The sequence below is a fragment of the Etheostoma cragini genome, chromosome 6, assembly GCF_013103735.1.
Source record: "Etheostoma cragini isolate CJK2018 chromosome 6, CSU_Ecrag_1.0, whole genome shotgun sequence".
NCBI classification, from domain to species: Eukaryota; Metazoa; Chordata; class Actinopteri; order Perciformes; family Percidae; genus Etheostoma; species Etheostoma cragini.
The window spans coordinates 26,617,291-26,632,010 of record NC_048412.1 but is presented as its reverse complement, the minus strand read 5'-3'; the positions used below and the strand labels follow the sequence as shown (position 1 = coordinate 26,632,010).

At 40.3% G+C, this 14,720-nt stretch overlaps 1 long non-coding RNA gene across 1 annotated transcript; it reads right to left on the bottom strand.

The window, feature by feature from the left end:
• Positions 1-2,579: 2,579 nt before the first annotated feature.
• On the bottom strand, positions 2,580-13,254 carry LOC117946862. Its single transcript, XR_004657114.1, has 3 exons — positions 13,137-13,254; positions 9,424-9,428; positions 2,580-2,625 (listed from the first exon to the last, which is right to left on the bottom strand). It is a non-coding gene; the product is annotated as an uncharacterized LOC117946862 (long non-coding RNA).
• Positions 13,255-14,720: the final 1,466 nt, after the last annotated feature.

The window sequence follows — 14,720 nt, the reverse complement described above, 5'->3', positions numbered from 1 at the left end:
GACATGCAGTAAATCAGCACAGGTCGGGTTCAAACCTCTCAGTACATGTGCGCCTACTCTACCACAGATCCAACCTTACCACGTCAGTAATTACTGGTACTTTTTAATAGATGCTGAGTAAACCCGCCAATTTAAGTAGTTTGGGAAGCTGTGTTTTTTTGCTGCCTCCAGCTCCTTTGGAAACAAAATATATCTTCTGGCAGCAGCAACATGCCGGGAATCATAAACAGCACACCTTTGACATTCTGTGTGTGTGTTGCGTTAACGGTAATGGCACTTTCCGTCGGTGGCGCTATGACGACCAGCCACGCTCGCCCCACGCTTGTGGCGGTACTAAATCTGTAGAGCTGGTACTATCAGTAGGTAACCACCATAAGACTGTATTGAGATCTGTGATGTAACAAAGATGTAATCCTCTGTTTTTATTCTCTCTGTTTTAGCTCATTGAGCTTTGAGCTTTGTGACCAATGACTAATAATCAATTAATAAAACAAAATCATAAATTACATAGATTAAAATAACAGTTGGTTTCAGTTCTAACTTGCCCGAATTCACACTTCACTCTTTGTACCTAATCTCATTCAATGTTTTTTTTTTTTATAGTTATAGACTTTGTGTTTGTTACTGGTTATGCAAATGGCTGCCATTGCTCCACATGTATTTTCAAACGTTTTAGGCTGGTTATTGTTGAACAGTATTGTTATAGGATTTAAGAGCTGGGAATAGCTTCACATTCACGTTTTAAATAGTCATAGGTCAAAGGGCTCCCATTCATCTAAACTCTGAACGTTAAGCTGTTTGTGGCGTGTGGATACTTATCACATATTAAATTCAATCCACCTGGCGTTCTTCTCTGAACCGAGTCATCCTGTCCTTTGAAACTTTATTCTTTGACTGATGACCATAGTGCAGTATTAATAGACCTCTTATCCATGTTGGCAGCCCACTATCTCTCTAACTGCAGCCTGCAGTTGCTCCATATTTGTGTTTAGGAGGAACATACCAACAACGATCTAAATAGGATTACAGATTGGCTTGCTCCTGATCTTTTGGTAGACCGTTGTAACAATGGCCAGTAAAGCTGCCACCTATAATAGGCTGTCTTACTCCCAACCAACCTGTAAGTGGGGATACATCAAAATAAGGTTGTTGCGGTTGAGTGCATTACAACAAGCAAGCAGAGAAGTCAAAATAGTTTGCTAAAAGTACCTGATAAATATTTCAAATGGTTAGCTGGTGGCCCTCAGAGCTTAAAACACGGCAAATTAAAAAGACAAATAGACCAAACACAAGCAATTAAAGAAAACATCTTGTGATGGCTTTTAAAGGGATGCATACTTGGGCTGCGGTAATATTGGGGGAAAAATGATGTCCCATATATTTTCCTTGACCTCGATGGAAAAGGCCATGAGGTAACGAGACTACTAAATCTAAACCACACTTTATAGCCGTGAAGCCCCTTTTGACCGTTGCTATTGACAATATGACAATTGCCTTAGCTGCTAATGAAGTTTAAAATGCAAGTTTAAATGTAGACATAGCAATCTGCAATCAACTTCGCCGAAATATGTGTGTGTCCAAATTGCTTGAAAAGTTTTCACTGCACATACTGTATATATTATGAGTCTGGACAGATGTGGATGTGAACCGCAACTTGACTGGTTAGTGGAGGCATACAAAGGCAAAGGGGTGGGATTCTTGTTTCTTCCTAAACTCTGTTGCCATGTGGTTAAATCCCTCTTGCTGCCGTGAGACGGTAGTTACGTGTCATCTCTTTGCCCAGGCAGAAGTTGTTGTAACCATTGGCTCTTATTTTGGAAGGTACACTGTGTACGGTACACAGTGTCTTTGACTCTGAGTTAGGTCATTGGAGCTTTGCCATGTCTTGTTTCACAGAGGAGAGAATAGTTAAGTAACAAAGCCAGCATTATTTCTGGAAGGGGAGTGATGTTCCAAGCTAAATGCCCAGCTTTTTGTAGACAGGAAGGAAATATCAGCATTTTTGGTCTAAGAATAAACGCTGCACCCCAGCAGTGTAAACTGGCCCAAATGTTCAGTCATCTTTGTGTATCTCAGTGTTTTTTGTCTCCATTTTTCCTTGGTATTCTTCCTTATTCCTTATTCTTATTTCAAGTTTCTTTACTTTGCATTGACTCACAAGTGCACAGTGACAAAAATACAAATGATCCATCTATTAATTTACAGAAAAAAGAAGAGAGAATCTGTCTTAGATTGTTAAATGGGACATATGGAAGTGTTTTTAATCAGGACTCCAGAGCAGGAAGCTTTCAGGCTTGTCAGAAAAAAGCGCCAGGGTCATCAGCAGATGACCAACTGTAACGTGATTGAATGCTCCAGGGGGAGAAACGGTAGACCACGAGTTAAGATTTTTTTTGTGATATAGTTTGGCAACTCAGTGTGTGCGCTTGAGTGTGCACTTAAGTAACCGGCTTCCTGCTGGGTTTCTGTAATAATCAGATTTCTTGATGTTAAAAAGAGACTTTTTTTAAACAACACAGCTCTTTAAACTAAGTTCTGACATAAGGCTCCTTTACAGGACACAGACACAAAGTTACCGACGATGTTTCATTTTCAGGATTGTTCAGGTGCCGCTGGAAATTCCGCCTAATACCCCTCATTTCAGCCGGATGTACGTTACTTTCCACTTTCTTTGTGTTGGCATGTCGGCAACTTTGGTTGATTTATGGGGACTATGGTTAACTACTCCTCAGATCTCAGAAGGGTAAATCCACACAGCTAGCTAGACGCTGTGTCCAATCTGAGTTTTCTGTCGCACAACTAAAAACTACCTTTGAATGTTACACCAAAACAAGTTTCTTCCTTAGGTCATTGTGCAGAGGCACCGTTCCTTTGTTAGGCGCTTAGCGTCGCCCAAGGCAGTTGTGATTGGTTTAAAGAAATGCCAATAAACCAGAGCACGTTTTACTCCCATCCCGTAACGCTGTGTGGACTAGCCAGACCCTCCTCCGCAGCGCTATAGATCAAGGTCTAGTAATGCATGACTAAAAGTTACCTAATATTGCAGGACACGCCTTAGTTTGAAATTGTTTTTTAATTATACAAATTCCTTAACAAATTTTGAAAATGGCCAACTGATAAGCAGTGAACCTGGGGGGCTCTAATGCCCCAGATATGGCCCACCTTGCTCGGTTGGCAATTCAACATTGGTTACGGAATAAAAGAATCCCAAGTGTGGCTCTATTGCTGCTGAAAGTTATTGCTTGGCCATGTTAATGCTTAAAGGAACAGCTTGACCCAAAATCAAATATAGTACAAAATGTATTTTTTCATCTTACGTGTAGCGCCATTTATCAGTCTAAATAGTTTTGGTGTGAGTTGCCAGTGTTAAAGATATCAGCCAAGGAGATGTCTGCCTTTGCTCCAATTCAATAGAACTAGAAGGTACTCAGCATGTGGTGCTCAAAGTTCCAAACAAAATACATTTAAAAACCTCAAAAGCAATGTCTCTCTCCAGAAATCATAACCCCAGTTACTCAAGTTAATCCACAGACCTGGTTGGGAGCAGTTTCATGCATTTCAAGAAAATGTTTCCTACATGAAACTGCTCACAATCAGGTCTGTGGATTAGCTTGAGTAACTGGGGTCATGATTTCATCTATTTGTAATATTCAGAACCATTTGCACTGTAAGAAAGCATCAATCTCTTAATACTCCTGTTCTCTAAAACAACGTTTTTAAGCTGAACCTCCGTCAGAACTACAATATGCCCCAATGGTTTAGAAAATGTACATGTCATTCAGAGCAAATCTGACACCTGACCAGCTGCATGTAACCACACATTCTTACAGTAATCAGAATACTGCAGTGCCAGTAACAGGGTACTAATTTCCTGCCAACAACCAGGTTTCTTCTGCACGTGTAATTACACCAACTTAGTCATTCAGTCTGTCCCTCCCCATTGCAAGTAGAGTGCAGATTTGAGTCGGATTGAATGGATTTTTGAGCTAACGTTAGCAATCAAACAATCATAGATAGCTAAAACGTTTTTGAAATGATTCCAATCTTCTGTTATTGTTTGTAATGAGAAATGTTTATTAATTTAATGGAATTCACAAATTTCTGTATGACACATTATAAATCTGGGCATTCGCGACTCAACTTACATCGGGGAGTGACACAGTCTTTAAAACTGATTACATTTGAAACCGGCAGATAACCAAAGCAGGGATGCTAATTCCAACCTTTTCAGCCCATTGTGTACTTCGGTTGAGGACATTGTTTTTAGGGAACTATGAAACTGTGTGACAAACATCTGAGCTGTAGGTCACCTATTTCCTTTTTAGTGTCAGAACCTGTTTGAATTGTGACAGAAAATGTATTTACTTTAGCCCCTGCATCGTGTTTGAAGAAGCATCGTGACTTAGCTGCAAGACGTCTCTTGTCATTGACGTAAGGGACAAACTGTGACAGGCCCGGGCATGTTTGACCTCAGTGCTCCAAGGTGTGAGGTTGTTATGTCTGCATGAACCCATCAGGTGGGTTTGAGGGTCAAATGGTCAGTGTCAGTTACAGCTTGTAAGCCCCCACCCCCGCCCTTGTTAACCTTTTGTTTGGAGACCACACGCTTGCTGAGCATTGCCAGTGGTTTGTTGACGTCTGTAGCCTCCAACATTCCACACAACAATCTGTTGTGCTCAGTGGTTCAAAAGCCATTGAAGCCAGCTGTAAGGGGGGGGGGTGTTTCAAAAAGACAACTGTATAGTCATCCATTTATGTGGTCATTTGGAGAAGCTAGGCTTGAGGCCGTACGCAAAACATATGACGGTCATTTTGCCATTGCAAAGGGAGTCATGCACCTTAGGATCACAAGTTTTTTTTTTCCCATGGTGACTGCTGAATGAGTGTGGTGAATTCTTGTTTTAGCTAGAGGATAACTCGAGGAGAAGTTCAAGAGATGACCTCAATACCCCCCCTCTCCTACCCTCGTCTGAAGCTGGGATCAGCACTCAGTCAGCAAAAAAATAAACACAGACCCTTTGGAAATGACTCATAGGATCATAGCAACCAAAGCATAACCACCATTTTTTTGTGTGAATGCTGCAGGGGCGACAAACATGATGACTCGTACCCTAATTCCTACGATTGGGACAAAATGACTGATCCAACCAAGTTGGACTGAGCCTGCTCTTTCTTTCTATGTGAAGAAACAACGCCAAATTCTTTTGAATGGTCTGTCGGTCGGTGTGGAGGACTCCTCCAAAAAGCACAATGTCTTCCAAAAAACAGTGGAGCATGGCTCAATTTTTGGCAACAACGCGTTATCCAGCCATGCGCTGCGGTAGCCAGCACTGGTCATTGTTTTGGCATCTGATGAGGCTTCAGATTCAAGGATCTGTTATGTCTGTGTAGTGAGTTTCCTGGATCAGATTTGACTCACCAGTACCTGAAGCTGCACACACCCACCAACTGAGCCCCCTGCATTGTTTTTTAATGCAGGATAGATTTTGATCTGAGTGCTTGCATAGTCATTCGGCCCTTTTCCATTTCAGGAACAAATCCTTCAGCCAATTTTTGTTTGTATTTCGTTTCTTGTGATAAGTTAGGCGTACTGCACAACTAAAATATATGGAAAATAAGGCGAGTGACTCTGCCTTTTTATCCAATCTCAGGCAACACCCTGTTCCTCCACCCTGTTCCTCCATCCTGTTCCTCCATCCACAATGTGACTAACACTTGGTGTGTTTCTTTTCTTTCATTTCTTACCCTTTTTCATACAGATTGCAGTGAACAACACCAATATATTTTCACTGTGATTATTACTTTGGAAGGAAGTCGGGGGTGTTTCCTCGCACCACAGATAGGGAAACTAAAACAAAACAAAAAAACAAGAAACTCCTTTCTTATATAAAACTAAGCCTGAACTCAGCTCATCCAAAAGTAAATATTTTCATTGTCTTTTTTAGTCTTAAAGGTTTTCCCGTAGTCTCAAAAGGTTTGTGTGGGGTGGTTTTGAATACAAACCAGACTTTAACAGAGAGGGGAAAACCCAACAAATGTTAAAATGTACCTCAACTGCCTACATATGGAGTAGGAGCAATATTTACGTCACCTCTCAAACCAGAATTTGTTTCTCAAATAACTCATAAATCCCTTTTTGTGTGTGGTTATTAGGAAAATTTGTTCGACTGCTTCCTTCATCCCATTTCAGTGGGCCAAACTGTGTTAAAAGATTAACTTGATCTCGTTAACCTGACCTGATCACAGTCACATGTAGATGTTGACAGGATTTTCACATTTGGCACTACTTGTTTTTAGCACATACCCTAGTCCACTCAATCCTCGGCAGAGATAGCAGATGTTGATATTTCCATCGCTATCATTCCAATACAACCGTTAGAGACGGCCAACACGGAAAATCACATTATTTTATCATGTGCGTCATCACACCTACGCTATGTTTTCTTTGATCCGACCAAAGTTCAAAAAAGTTGACTTTTTTCCATTTGTGTGTTTTTGGTTTACACTTACTAACCGCAAGGACATACATCTTTGTAAACAAAATTTTCATTGGATCACATAGTTGGCCATTTGTGCTTACTGACAGAAAATAGTGTGAAAAATGCCTTCGCCTGTATTATTTTTGCGCGTTCCGCTTCACATTGTTGCATGATTGTCGCCGGATTGTGTTCAGGCCGCGCAACTAGCATGAATTCAGTGTCTAGTTTGGGAAATCTGACAGAAGTGCAAACAAAATTAAGTTATTTTATCTAGGCGTACATTATAGCTCCACTTAACTTTTTTTTTTTTTGATTCCTCAAATTCTTCTTTCTTGTCAAAACCTGGTGCCTACACTACCCACAATGCAGCATGAGCGCCGACAGTTTACTCTTACAGTAACTCCACATCACCTTTGGTTTGTTGTATGTTTTCACGGTTAATTCAGTGGATGAATTATCATTCTTCACAAAATCAACGGAGTAGTAGTAACTTTGTCTTAATGTCCAAACATCATTTGAGTTGAATCTGTTGATCACTTTAAGTATGCACCAAAATACTGGACGCTGCAGCTCTCAATACCCGTAAACGCACTTTGATGTGAAAAATTGGTGCAGTTCCCCTTTATTGTGACTTACAGGCATTTGGGCATGACTGTTTCAGTGAAAAAAACACATGTAACTTAAAAAGCTTGTTTATTGGACAAAGGATAACTTTCACCAACCATGCAAAAGCAGAAGTAAACAATTCCACAGAACCCTTCTTGATTGTGATTTGTGATTCCCCCTGATTTATTGTGGGTAGTGTTACCAATCCTGTATTAAGAGGGTGTACTTATAGTTGGTCGTAATTACATTTACAAGCTACAATTCAAGTCTTTGAATCAGTAAGATATTTTATGGCATCCTGGATGAGAAGATCATAAATCCACCAAACAGCTTTTAGGTACTTCCTAAAAAACATTTAATAACCAGGATAACTTTGCTGACATTACAATTCATTTTTAATCAACATTCTGCTTCACACTCATACAGGTTACATTCCCACCTGGGGGCTGCCCAGTTAAACACCAGTCTGCTCCAATACATTTACCTCAACTGACATTAGCTCAGCACACAATTGCCAGCTGTGTAGGTGTGATATGCGAAACCATGAAAATAACCTGGTTTCAGAATAATAGGTGATGTCCTGGCTCTGATGATTGTTTTACTAAAGCCGATACAATAACAGTTCAGTGCGTAGTTCCCCTGTTCCATGCCACAGAATGCGCCTACACACCTATGTATATGTGTATAAAAAAATAAAAAAAGATGAGCTAATTAGGGGCTTTTCTTTAAGCTTTGCTATTGTTTTGTCTCTTAAGGCCTTTCTGTAAATTTGGGTCAGGGCTGCAATCTTTCATCCTCCCCCATGGGTGACGATGGGGGGATTACAGCACAGACTAAATAAGCGCTCAGCTGATAACCAAAGACTCAAAGAGGCCCACCAGCTCCAGCCTGTCGCCCTCATATTACCAGAAAAAAGCGTTCTGGTAAAATGTTGAGCCCTGTGATGTCAGTCATTTCACAGAGACAAAGAAAAGGTTGCTCACTGTGTTACAGAAAACACAATTTGATAGTGATAATCCACTCAAATCCTGCCCTGAATGCTCATCAAATGGATTTTTGGAACTATAAATATTTGTCATATTTTCTGCTGTTGATCGATGGCTTAATCCGTTGTTTTTAGTATCTTAATCCTACTGCGGTAGAATTCAATCAGTGTTCCCGTAAACCAGTAAAGAGGTTTAGCAGTTCAGCAAACGGGGTTCATCAACAGACAGTGGTCCTGTTTAACGTTCCTTCGGGCGAATCCTTAAAGGATAAGTCTGCAGATGTTCTTTAGTTTTTCCTATTGTCAACAAATCGCATGTAAAGGAACAAACAATGATGTACACGTATCTCCTGTAGCCAAAGCCTGACATTTCTTAATCCTCTCCGCCATATATCTCCATGGTTAACCCAAAACTATAAAGAATAGCTGCTACTGTACTGGGTGTCATGTTTCTTCATCACAACACACACCGTAGTTTATTTTGAGTAAATCCCAGACACGTCCAGAGGCCTTTACTACGAAGCAAGATCAACATGCCCTGGATTTATTTCAGTTACCCGGCTTCGATTTTCTTCTTTTTTTGCCCCATGTTGGAAAAGATAAAGGTTACCAGTCAACCTTGTTGAAGAAGTCCCGCACACTGTCCATTACACGTGCAAATACTTTATTTCACAACGTTTTGGTCACACAGACCGTCCTCAGGTGAATTTACCCCACACATTGAAGTTACCCCGGCTTCACCTAACCTAACAACCGCGGTCCCGGGTCACCTGTGCCACGGCGGTGGTTAACCACTTGTTCCACCCGGAGGTTTCCAGCAACGTGTGCGTTCACATAAAGTATCTGGTGTTAGCACAGCTTGACCAATCACAAACATCTACCAGAGCCGCATATTTTACATGAGAAGAGCAAACTATAATTCTACATTAATATGAAGAACCCAGATATGGTTTTACAGGCAGACACAATTAATTCATTCAGTCGCAGCTTCCTAAAACAGGAAGGAAAGCTGGCAAAAAAAATAGCTGACGCTGTAAATGAGTAAATCACAACGCTTATCAATATCACTTCCCCATCAGTCAGGCACGATCATACCATAATTACATTTGTGCTTTCCATAAACGGCCATTGCTTTAGCCTATTATTTCAGTTGCAGTGGGAAGTCATCATGAGAGCAAATATAAAATCATAATTCAAACCGTCCAGAAGCCAACAAATAGCCTTTACGTTATTCCCTCTGCTGAAAATCTACATCTCAATAAAAAATACCCATCAGGGAATGTTAACAGGGTTATGATTCTCTTATTGTTTTAATTTTTACCAGCTCATCTCTCTCTCAGCGCAGAGCTCCACCGGATCTTCTAAGAACGTTGTCGCCGTTATTAACCGAGTATTGATTGGTCGGTGGCTGGTGCTTCTACACCGGACGAGCTCTAATCTCCGACACAAAACGCATGTTCATAAAATACGTTTAATTCTTAATTAAACTACCCAACAATATACAGGCATGTACAAGTCAAGCTGAAAAGATTAGATCATTAAACACATGACAAAACAGTTTGGATCGTCTCCAGTTACTAAAATGTTTTTATACTTTAAATACACTATATAAGTATCATCAAGACAATGTATTTAGAGTATTTTAACAGTGTGAGTACTTTTACTGTTCTTAGGTAAGGCTCTGAATACTTCTTCCACCGCTAGTCGGACAGTATTGAAAGATCACATTGTTGGTTGTGGTCTTTTTACTTTTTAGATAGAAAAATATAGATAAACGCCATCCTTTTTTAAAACCTCTGCATATTAATATACATTACATCAGCTAAATGGCTAGTTATTGAAAAAGTGATCAAGATTTTGACAGTTTAGCTGATCAAGTGAACCCTGAAGGGCTCTGGAACCTTGTTTTCAATAAGTTCTTGTCATTTAAAATAACTAACAGTGTAAGGGTTTTACTGGCTAATTGTGGCTAACTGAATGAAAAAGAGAGTAAATGATTCATAATGCCGTTCATTGGTGCATACTTAAAGTGATCAACAGATTCATCTCAAACACTGTTTGGACATTAGGAGGAAGTTACTAGAATTTCCTTGACTTTGTGATGAATGATAATTTATCCACTGAATTAACTGGGAAAACATACAAATTAGCTTAAGATGCATTTATGTTTACGGTTTTACATATCAGTTGTGAAATGAGTTGTGCGCGCTGCCACTGGGCCTAACACGTGCAACTAAGATGAAACTGTTGTTTCAAATGTGAAAGGGGAATATTCTTGTAAACGCAGCGGAAGCTTATCTCGGCTCTCAGATCAATGGGCAACGTGTGGGATCAAACTCCCTGGGAAATGACTGCGTGGGTGGTGGGCTATCATGCATAGTATTGTAAAGCAATTATGTTGGATCACTGTCAGTTAACTAATTAAATCACTGACATGCTTTTTAGATAAGTGGTTTTTATTGGTTATTATATGCTTAGCTCTCCCAACATATACCTCGTTTTTCTAAGAAAATCCTCCATTGATTGGAATACCACCTTAGAAATTTATATTAATACATTTTTTTTTTATTGAAAATAGAACAGAATACACTTTATTGTCCCTGAGGGGAAAATTATCAACAGAAACCAAATGATCAACGAAGCGTCAGTGTAGACACTTAAACAAATCGACACTGAGGTTAGCAATCAATCCCGGCCCCTCAGATCGAATCGTTGAATAGTCGACTATTCGGGTTCACCCCTAGAGATACAAACTTACAAATATAACAAAATATTCAAGACGTGATGTTCATGTCAACCAGCAGCTGGTACAGGCACCTTTGTTGTCCTATTTAGGCTCAGGCACTGGCTGTTTATATTATTTATCAGGCAAGAAAGTTCATGCAGAGTTTACAGAGGACTTATAGGACAATAACACGCTGCCAGTGTTTTCTTCCTACAGTATGCTGTCCAAAGAACGAGAGACACCTGACCATTTTGCTTGTGTACTCAGTGAACCATAATGGAAATCCGTGCAAAAACACGGAGCTGCCGGAGGTTATCCGGTTTCCAGCAACATGAAACGTGAGTATATGCATGCAGCGTGTTTGCCTATGTCCTATACAGTATGTCATCTGATCTGAGTCTGTTTGTGCAGGAGCTGTTGTTGGTGCACTTCTGTGTTGGGGAGAGAGGAGGGGGGGAGGACATGCAGCAAAGGTCCGCAGGTCCTCTGCGTCAAGGCGTAAGCCTCTACATATGGGCACCCGCTTGACCAACGGAGATATCTGGGCCCCCCCCCCCCCCCCCCCCTTTGCTCTGTCTCCACTTTGTACCTTTAGAAAAATTCAATACAAAATTTTGTTTTCTATCTTTTTTTGGGATATGTCCTCAAAATATCTATCCTCCTGGCACATATTGGCAAATGTTCTCTCCAGTGTGCCAAGAATTCTAATTTTATCTTGTACCATAAGTTGCATCTTCTTCTGTGACCCAAACAAAGATGGCAGTAGTGGGTTGCATGCATTGCATTTAATTTTTGTCTCTTACAGAAACAGTGGCTTAAACAAATACTTAATAGATAGAAATTTTGAAAAATATGCCTATTCCCTCACAAACTAACATACCGTCATAACATTTTTCATCTTTATCTGGCAGTGTTGTAGGTAATGTTATGAGAATCATAGCAGAAGTCTAGCAAATGGCTTGAGAGCCTCACATTAAAAATATACTCCTACACAACACCGATGTGGGAACCTGACGGTAAATTTACTGGTTCAAGTGCATGTCGGAAATGGGCTATAAACAACCTCCTACTCAGGACTGTACATGAGTGGTGGAAACAGTCCTGTACACCTCATCCTATACCTCTGCCCCCAAACACACACACACACACACACACACACACACACACACACCCCGAATGACTGCCACACTTAAGTTCAAGGACACAGAGAAAAACACACTTCACTAGGGAGTGATGTCATTCGGCGTGGCTGTTTTAAAATTTCATGAGCGGAAACTAGTGTTCAAACCGACCACCGGAATTGTTCAGCAACTTGATACCTAAGAGATTGAAAAAAAAGGAAATATATCAAATTTCAGAACACACACACCTCGTTTTAACACATTTTAACATATACAAACATATATTACAGTTATGTGATTTACTAAACTTTATTTAGCTATAATGGAATTACAATTCCTCTGCAGCCATAGTTGTTTAGATAAGATTTAGATAGATTTAGGTAATATGTGTATTTCATGTTTTGATCATTCTTAAGCCACTATAATGTGGTGTTTTCTGTGACCTGAGTGGCTGCTGACTGAAAGCAGATTCCTCCGATAAATCTGTGATACGTTATCTGACCTCTGCAAGAACAAACTGCTGGTCCGTGTTTGATGTTGAACGGGGAGCATTTAGGTTTCTCTGACCTTACAGCACAACTTCCATCTAAACCCCCCCCCCCCCCGAGTTCACTTTGATGGCTTATCAGAATTACAGCCGATTACAGCTGAAACACATCATGTGAGCTAACGGGAAAGTGAAATAATAGTCCAGTGGAAATTCCTGTTTCAGGATCTTAATTTTGTAGATTTGAACATTTTTCCCATCATAAACTTAACCAACCATAGAAACTGCTTCCCATCATTTAAAAGAAGTCAGACTGAACAAAAAACACATGTTCGGATGAGATCAGGTTCTAAACAACAAATTGTCCGAGTTATCTAAAGCATTTTATTTTGAGGTGAAACTGAAAATAAATCAACGCCATTTACTTGTGGGTAATACTCCTTAGCTTTGTAGGAAAACGTAGGGGGTCGTACCTTTAAGAAAAGTTTTTTTGTTTAAAAAACAGAAAAGGATGCAGTTTGACATCATTTTGGAGCATTATTATTATTTCCATATCTGTGTCTAACGTTAGTTAAAGCTTAGAGACAAAAGTTGCTGAAGACGTCCACTGGGGACCAACTACAGCCATTTGATCCAAGTCTTAATTAGTTTTGATGCTTACATAGATTTAACAATAACTTTAGCTTAGGTGCCGCCTGAAATTCTACCCCGATGTCTCTCATTTTGGATGGACATCCGTCCCCTTCCACTTTCTTTGTGTTGGCATTCTCTAAACTACGGTAGATTTGTGAGGACTATGGTAAACTGCTCCTCAGATCTCTTCAGGGTAAATCCAGACAGCTAGCTAGACTTTCTGTCCAATCTGAGTTTTCTGTTGCATGACTAAAACTACATTTGAACGTACACATGTTCACATGTACACCATTCCTTCCCGAGGCTATTTTGCAGAGGCACCGTTGCTTTGTCTGGCACTTAATGCCGTCCAAGACAATGGGATTTGTTTAAAGAAATACCAATAAACAAGAGCACGTTTTTCTCCCACCCAGGAAGGCTGTGTGGACTAGCCACACCCACTAGCTTTACCATACCTTATGATTTTACCGCAGATCATGTGTAGACTTAATGTCCGAAGTTTTCAGCATTCCACACTTAAAGATCACATGGCATAAAAACGTCACTTCATGAGGTTTTAAACATTAATACGAGTTCCCCCAGCCTGCCTATGGTCCCTCAGTAGCTAGGAATGGTGATAGGTGTAAACTGAGCCCTGGGTATCCTGCTCTGCCTTTTGAGAAAATGAAAGCTCAGATGTGCCAATCTGGAACATTCCCCCTCATGACCTCATAAGGGGCGAGGTTACCTCCCCTTTCTCTGCTTTGCCCTGCCCATGAGAGGGAGACATCATGGCTTTCAAACGAGCAAAGATGTTGTACTGCATTTTGCCATACTTCTCAGTGTGAACACACATACACACTCAATATAGGAAGTGTAAGTATGGAGGTATGCAATTTGAGACACAGCTTTTGCTTTTTGTGATCAATTCTTAACTGAAGTAGCTGTTACCACTCCCCCACATCCACTTATTTTACACGGTATCTTCCATGTGAGCCAACAAGCCCCCTCCAGGTTGACTTGAGGAAATGGGTGTCACTGTTGACTGAAACTGTGTCGGGTTCTGGCGATGAAACTTGATAGGCGTGAGACAGACGGAATGGAGCATTTCTGAGAGAACATTCCCAGGTGACGACGTAGTGTCACAAGCACTGATTAATAATAGACATATGTGTCCGTTCTCAGGTCATTGACTGCATTTGATCCACAGACAAACAGTCAGGGTCAAGGAGAATCTCTTTTCACAGCTGATGTCTTTATGTCCCCAAACGTCTGTCTTAGTTTAAAAAACTGAAAATACATATCGGGTGACAAAGGTGAACCTGTTTATTTTGTCCCCTATTTCCTACACTCACTTATTTGTTATGTAAAGAACATTGTAAGGGATGGCCGGCTTTGTGCGGGCAGATATTGTTCTTGGTAAACTGCTGAGAGCTAATATTTGAGAGCACTTTTAGGCTTAAAGTATGGGGAATCATAGATACTCTACTTGTAGGAGGTGGAGTATGGTTGGCCAAAATTGGGAGTTGATGCTGAACTCATATCAATCTAGAAAAATACAGAAAACAAGTTCTGTTGTTATCATCAACTAATCTATTCAATTCAATTACAATTCAATTTTATTCATAGTATCAATTCATAACCAGATTTATTTTGAGAGACTTTACAGATAAGATAGAGTAGGTCTAGACCACACTCTATAATT